Source organism: Muntiacus reevesi, chromosome 18 (assembly GCF_963930625.1).
Source record: "Muntiacus reevesi chromosome 18, mMunRee1.1, whole genome shotgun sequence".
NCBI classification, from domain to species: Eukaryota; Metazoa; Chordata; class Mammalia; order Artiodactyla; family Cervidae; genus Muntiacus; species Muntiacus reevesi.
Genome location: NC_089266.1, coordinates 23609964 through 23617133, shown reverse-complemented (window position 1 = coordinate 23617133; position 7170 = coordinate 23609964).

Here is a 7170-nt window from a genome sequence, read left to right as displayed (position 1 = left end):
GTTCCACTCCAAGCCAACTTTTTCCTAGCCTTTTACCAGTTTGCCCCTCTGCTCAGCATCAGTCATGATTCATGATACTACCAGTGAGGGCAAATGGATTTTCAAGTAGCTGGAATAAAATGCTAAGATAAATGTTTTGTAGCAAAGTTCCAGTCAAATGTAAGACCATTAACATAACCAGCTGATTTTTTTGGTTGAACTAAGATAGATACTATGTAGTTCCTGTCAAAAGCACTCAACACTGTCATGCATTCAGCAGATTTACTGAGGCATTTAGCACTCAGACTCTAGAAACTGACTGCCTGAGTTCATGAACCAACTCTGCCACTTCTTAGCTTGTGTGATTTACTTTGTTTATATGTAAAATGGGGCTAATAATTGTACCTGCTTCATAGTGCTTTTGGGAGGTCTTAGTGGGTTGGTAAGTCCTAGGATCACTGCTGGCATATTATATATGTTATATATATATACATTAGCTCTTATTTATTTAGCGTGTATTTTGTAGTAAGCAAGTGGTTCTTGGTCCTTGGCCTATTAGGAAAGGCCTATTAATTTGATCAGTTAATCTCACAAATAAATGTAAAGTTGTAAAAGAGATATCAAAGAATGACCCAGCCAGGAGGCTCAAGGAAAGAAAGTTTACCAGAGAAGGGGAAGAGAGTTACTCAGATGAAGAAGGGAGGAACACTGTGTGCAAAGACACTGTACTGGGAGAGAGCTTAGGGATTAGAAGGAACTGCAAGAAGGCCAGTATGCCCAAAACACAGGGAACAAGGGATGGCGATAAAGCTAATGTGCAGAGTGGGGGAAAGCCCATCTGAGACCCTTGAATGCCATGCAGATGCTTTTTTCTATATCCTAAGACCAAAGGGCAGCTACTCAAAGGTTTTAAAAAGGTTGGTGATTATAATGTAGAAGAGCAGATGCAAGGAAACCAATTAGAAGGCCATTGTAATAATCCAGATACAAGATGTTACTTGTAGAATGCAAAAGGATAGAGGTAATAGTGGAAATAGAAGTGGTACCGAACTTGGAAACTGATTGAAGATTTTTGGGTGGTGATGCCACCATGCAGTGTTAACCAAGTAGGAGGAATTGGCGGCCATGCGGTTTAGTAGAATGTGGAGAGGTACACAGGGGCTTCAGGTTGTATCTCTTGAGTTCTGAATGGAGTATGTGGGTTTTACTAGGCTGTTCTCTATAACTTTTTGAATATCAGGAATATGCGTGTCCAATAAACAAATTCTGAAATTAAAGAGAGAAACTGGATTTCATTCTTACTCTCCCACTTCCTGCTGTCTGATCCTGAGCAAGTTACTTAATTCCTTAGACCTGTGAAATGGGAGAATCTCTGGCACACCACTGGGTGGACTGAGCGTGAATGGGAGCTGTGAAGTGCTCAGTGTAAGTATCTCATTCCGGAATATGTTCACCAACGTGTGTTAAACAAGGGAGTTGGTGAATGGATGAGATCAGATGGTGCTTCAGGCTCAGTCTCCCCATTAACCCATAGAGCTTATATGTGATGCGACTGGCTGTGAGGGGAGAAGTCAGACTGTGACTTGATGCCTTTTCCTCCTAAGCAAAGCTGGCTGGCCTCAGAGGGGCACATGCATCATATCCTTTCAGCCCCTGAGAAGTGATGGTCTAGTTTTGTTAAAGGCACTTTATGACATCTTATACTTCACCCTCTTTTCCAGCGTTATCCACTCTAGCACCCATGTGTACCATTGGGCCAATCAAGGCAGCCATATCTCTTCGTCCTCCATAGGTGCTCTCTGTCTTAGGCCTGTCCCTGCTTGGAGTTTCCTCCTTGTCTCTCCCAGTCCTCAAGTCCTGCACAAGTTTGTGTCTTTGATCATTCATTCAAGTACATGAATTTGTTAGACGTACCCCGCACCTCTCGGGCTATTTCAGGTGTAACGTGGGGATGTGATGAAATCCATAAGAAAGGTGCAAACCAGATATGGTCATGGAGCTAAAATATCAGAGCAGGAGGAGGAGAATTTTTTCCTGGCTTATGAGAATACTTAGTAGACAGAGGGTCTTTAAGCTGAACCTTGAAAGATTGGAGAACTTCATACAGAGATTGCAATGAAGCCTTCTCTAAGATAGTGCGTATTTATATCTTTACTTATTAACTGTGATCTTGGAAATGCTTATTTGATGCCTCTGTATCTCAGTTTTCTCATCTGTAAAATGGGGATAATAGTTTTAGCTAGCGTTGGCTTATGGGTGTAAGACCTGTACAGCCACACATGTGCCTAGAAATGTTGGCCCCTCACTATGGTTTAATGCTCTGCTGTCACCATGTTGAAATTCTTAGTAATTTTTTAAGGAGGGACCCTGCAGATTGTGTCCTGATCTTGCTTTATAGGATTATTGCAAAGTCCTGAGAAGTTAATACTTGTGAATTTCTTAGAACAGTGAGGGCCTGGCATATGATGAGGTTTCAGTAAGTGCTAGCTGTTACTGTTACTATTATCCTCTGAACTCTTGTAACAATATAGCTCACAGTGTACCTTATAATTTTTTAGCATATAAATAACCAACAGAGGGCTTCCCTGGTGGTCCAGTGGCTAGAATCTGCCTTGCAATGCAGGGGACACTGGTTCAATCCCTGGTTCAGGGGGATCCCACATGCTGAGGGGCAGCTAAGCCCATGTGCCACAACTACCAAGCCTAGGCTTTGGGGCGCTCCAGCCACAACTGCTGAAGCCCATGTGCATAGAACCTGTGCTTCTCAACAGACAAGAGAAGCCATCGCATTGAGAAACCTGCACACTGCCCCCCTACTCACCACAACTTGAGAGAAGCCTGTGCATGGTAATGAAGACCTAGCACAACCATAAATAAAAATGAATATTTTAAAAAGTAAATAACCAGCGGGGATTTTTTTTTAGGGGGGGTTGCGGAATCTTCCCTGATCTGGGATCAAACCTGTGCGCTCTGCAGCAGAACTGTGGAGTCTTCACTACGGGACCACCCGGGAACTCCAACAAGCAACAGATATTTTCCAGTGCCTGTTCTATAACGGTACTGGATGGGTCACAGAGATGAATAGGACAGTATTTCCTCCACTAGTTGATGGAATAAGGCATGTATGTTAAGCATACCTAGTTAGTAGTAATATGGTCTATGACAAGTATAGAAATTTAAAAAATAGATTTTTGGATTCCACCTTCAGAAAATCTTATTAGTAGCTCTAGTATGGGACTGAAGAATCAGTTCCCCTGGTGATTTTTTTTTGGAGGGGGTGTGGCGGGTACTGTGTTGGGTCTTCCTTGTGACATGCAGGCTTTTCTGTAATTGTGGCATTTGGGGGCTTTTCTCTCTAGATTCGGCATGCAGGCTTGTCACCTGCAGCATGTGGATCTTGGTTCCCCACTCAAGATCAAACCTGTGTCCCCTACATTAGAATGTGGATTCTTAACCATCAGGGAAGACCCTTCCCAGGTGCTTTTAGTGAACAGGCAGGTTTTGAACCACGGGTGTTAACGCCAAGGAGGTGGTGATGGGGTAGAGGCAAAAAGCTTGGCATTGGAGTTGGTCAGGCTGAGGTTCACATTCTACCATCTACTAGTTTTGTTACTTTGCATAGTTACTTAGCTTCTCAGTTTCCTCATTTGTATACATTAAAAACATTACTTTAAAGATGAAGTTTTAGGGACTTCTTTGGTGGTCCAGTGGCTAAGACTTTGAGCACTGGGAGCTCAGAGTCTAGTGCAGGGAGTTATTAATAGATTCCACATGCCACAACTAAGAAGTTCACATGCGGAAAGTAAAGATCCTGCATGCCCAGTGCAACCAAATAAATATTTTTAAAGAAATAAGTAAGGATTAAATTTTAAAATGGTTGAAAAATCTGAGCACATAGTGGACACTTCCTCTAGAAGTGGGGAGATGGTATCCCAGGAAGAAGCAGTCACAGAGGACTTAATGGAGGAGAGGATAATCCACCCCCATAAAAGCAGTATGGTTTTGATGGGGAGAAAGTGTAATTACACACTTTAGCAACGGCCAAGATATTAGGTGAATATTAGAGGAATGCTAAGTCACAAAATAATTGATGGGATTTAGTGATTGATTAAATAAAGAGGAGAGAGAATACAAGGTGAATCCTCAGTCTTCAGCCTTAAGTGTTTTTGAGAGTAGTCACTTTAAAAACAAGATCCTATATAGGAGCCAAGTTGGTGCAGGAAGGTGGGGTAGAGGACGGGGGAGGGGTCGTGTATCCAGTTTCAGAAACATTTAGTCTTTAAGGTCATAAGGGGATAACCAAGGGAAACTACATTCTCTCTCTGTCTCTCTCTCTCTGTCTCTACATTCTCTCTCTCTGTGTCTCTGTCTCTCTCTCGCGAATGTGCATACACATACACACACACCTGGGCCTGTGGCATTGGAAGCACAAAGTCCTAACCTCTGGGCCGCCAGGGAATTCCCAGAGACTACATTCTTTATTGGAATCTGAGAGAAAGGCTGGTGCTTGGGAAATAAGTTATAAATCAATAGATCAGAAACAATCATTGAGCTCCCAAGAATAAATTATGTCTTGAAGGACATAGGAAACAAAAGCAATAAAGAGATTTCAGGACTGGAAATGGTGTTAAAAACTAGTGGGTGCTAAATATGAGAGGGAGAAGAGAAGGAACAGCAGAAGTAGAAAAAGAAATGGGGAGGGGAGTGTCCATAGCTGTGTCTGAAAGTCTTCTCTAAAGGATGTCCAGATGCTAATCCCTGGAGCCCAAGGAAATGTTACTTTACCTGGTAGGAGGTACATTGCAGCTGTGGTTAAGTGCTGTGGGACCCACTGTAATCACAGAATCCTTAGAAGAAGAAACTAGGAGGATGAGCGTCAGAAAAGGAGATGTGATGACAGAGGTAAAAGCCTGAGTGATGTGGGGCCATGAGCCAGGGAATGTCAGCAGCCTCTGAAAGCTGGAGGAGGCAAGGAACAGATTCTCCCTAGAGCTTCCCAAAAGAAAACAGTTCGTTTTTTAAAAAGTCTTTATTGAATGTGTTACGGTATTGCTTTTGTTTTACCTTTTGACTTTTTGACTGCTAGGGTTGTGAGATCTTAGCTCCCCCATCCCCTGCACTGGCAGGTGAAATTTTAATGACTGGAGCACCAACAAAGCCCCAGGAACACAAATCTGCTGACTCATTTAACCTTCTTTCAGAACTGGAAGAGAATCAATTTGTGTTGCTATAAGCCACTAAGTTTGTAATTTGTTAGAACAGTGATAGGAAACTAATGCAGGGGTTAAAAACTGAAAACAACCTAAATTCCTAACAGTGACAGATTGGTTAAATAAGTTACAATACATTACTGTGGTGGACTATTGTAATTGTTAGTTAGGCATTAAAAATTATGCCATTAAAGGTCATCTAATAATGTGGGCAATGTTCATAATAGATTGCCAAGTACAGAAAGCAAGTAAAAATATTGTAGGTATTTATGTGAAAAATTCATCAAGAGGTACACTTAAGAGTTACACATTTTTTGCACTGAACGTGGGCATGGTATACCTCAATAAAAAAGTTTAGCCGATTTTATATAAATGTCCTGTTTTGTTCCAGTAAGAGAAGTGTATTAAACCTGTATTAAACTTGTGTATCTGAATAGGAAAAAGACTGAGAATGTATAAACCATATGTTAATAATAGCTACCCCTGGGTGGTAGATTACAGATGATTTTTATGTTCACTTTTTATTTCTGTGATTTCCAGTTTTTCTTCAGTGAACAGGTATTACTTTTGTGATCAAAAATTAGCTTTTTAAAAATCAAGGAAAATGAGTAGGGGGAAAGTCTACAGAAAGATTTGTATGCTCAAGGGCAAGGGCCCTTTAGCGCCTGGCACAACCAAGCCACTATTAACAATTTTCTGCAAAGAGGTGATTTTTAAAAAAATTATGTCCCCTCCACCCCCAACAGAAAGGGATTCAATCCTGGGGACGTAGAAGGAAGAAGAGAAAAGGCAAGAATATAGAGATAAAAGCTTCCTGGATCGTGACTTAGGGCCGTTAGGGCCTGGATCGTGAGTTAGGATCATGAGGTGGGAGGGGAGTAGATCAGGCTGTAGCCTTGCCCCTGCCCTCTCCTGTATTGACCTGGAGACAGACCACACACCCTCAGCTGCTTTCTCCTTTCATTTTCAGTCCTCCATTATTTCCTTCCTTTTTTTTTTAAAACTGTATTTCTGTATGGCTGTGCTGGGACTTTCTCTAGTTGCAGTGAGCAGAGGCTACTCTTCATTGCTGCGCACAGACTTCTCATTGTGGTAGCTTCTCTCGTTGCAGAGTATGGGCTCTGGGTGCATGGGTTTCAATAGTTGCGGTTCCCAGGTCCTAGAGCACAGGCTCAATAGTGGCGCACAGGCTTAGTTGCCTGGCAGCCTGTGGGGTCTTCCCAGGCCAGGGGTCTCCTGCATTAGCAGGCAATTCTTTACCGCTGAGCCACTAGGGAAGGCTCTTTTGTTCTTTTACTAGTTATCAAAATATTACATGCTTCTCACTGGAGAAATTTGAAAAGGCATGAAGAGTTAAGCAGAAATCACCTGTAATCCCAAATTATAATACCAGCAAAATATTGGTGTATTTCTCAACATAGTTCAATTTTAAATGAAAATCAAAGTATTACTATGTAACATTTTTGTAAACTCTGCTCCTCCCCCCAAAAAAGTACTTTTAAGAATTTTTAATTGCTTGATTTCATTGTCAGACAATGTTAAAAAGTAGTATATGAACTGACTGCAGTTGGGTTTTCTGCTGGGAGTGCAGATGGAGATGTAAGTAAAGGCTCTTAATGTTGACTTAAGCTTTTTAAAAACCAATAAAATAAGGTAAAAATTGAAAATCACTTGAGTATGCCCAGTGGATCACAAACCCTGAGGCTCACTGAGGCCGCTCCTCCTGGCCAGGTGTTCAGGGATCCTGTATTCTGGGCCAGCACTCTTCTAATGTTCTGTTCTTTTTTTATTTAGTTGAGTACATACTCAATTTTGATTATGCTTCATTGTTTTGAGAAAAGGCGAGCTGTCTTTCTCTTGTGTGTCTTCTTATTCTTTTTTGTTTGTTTCAATCTTTTAAATTTATTGAGACTTCTTTTAAGGCCCAGAATATATGGCATATTCAGTTGGAAGTATTTTTTTAATTTAATTTTTACTTTTA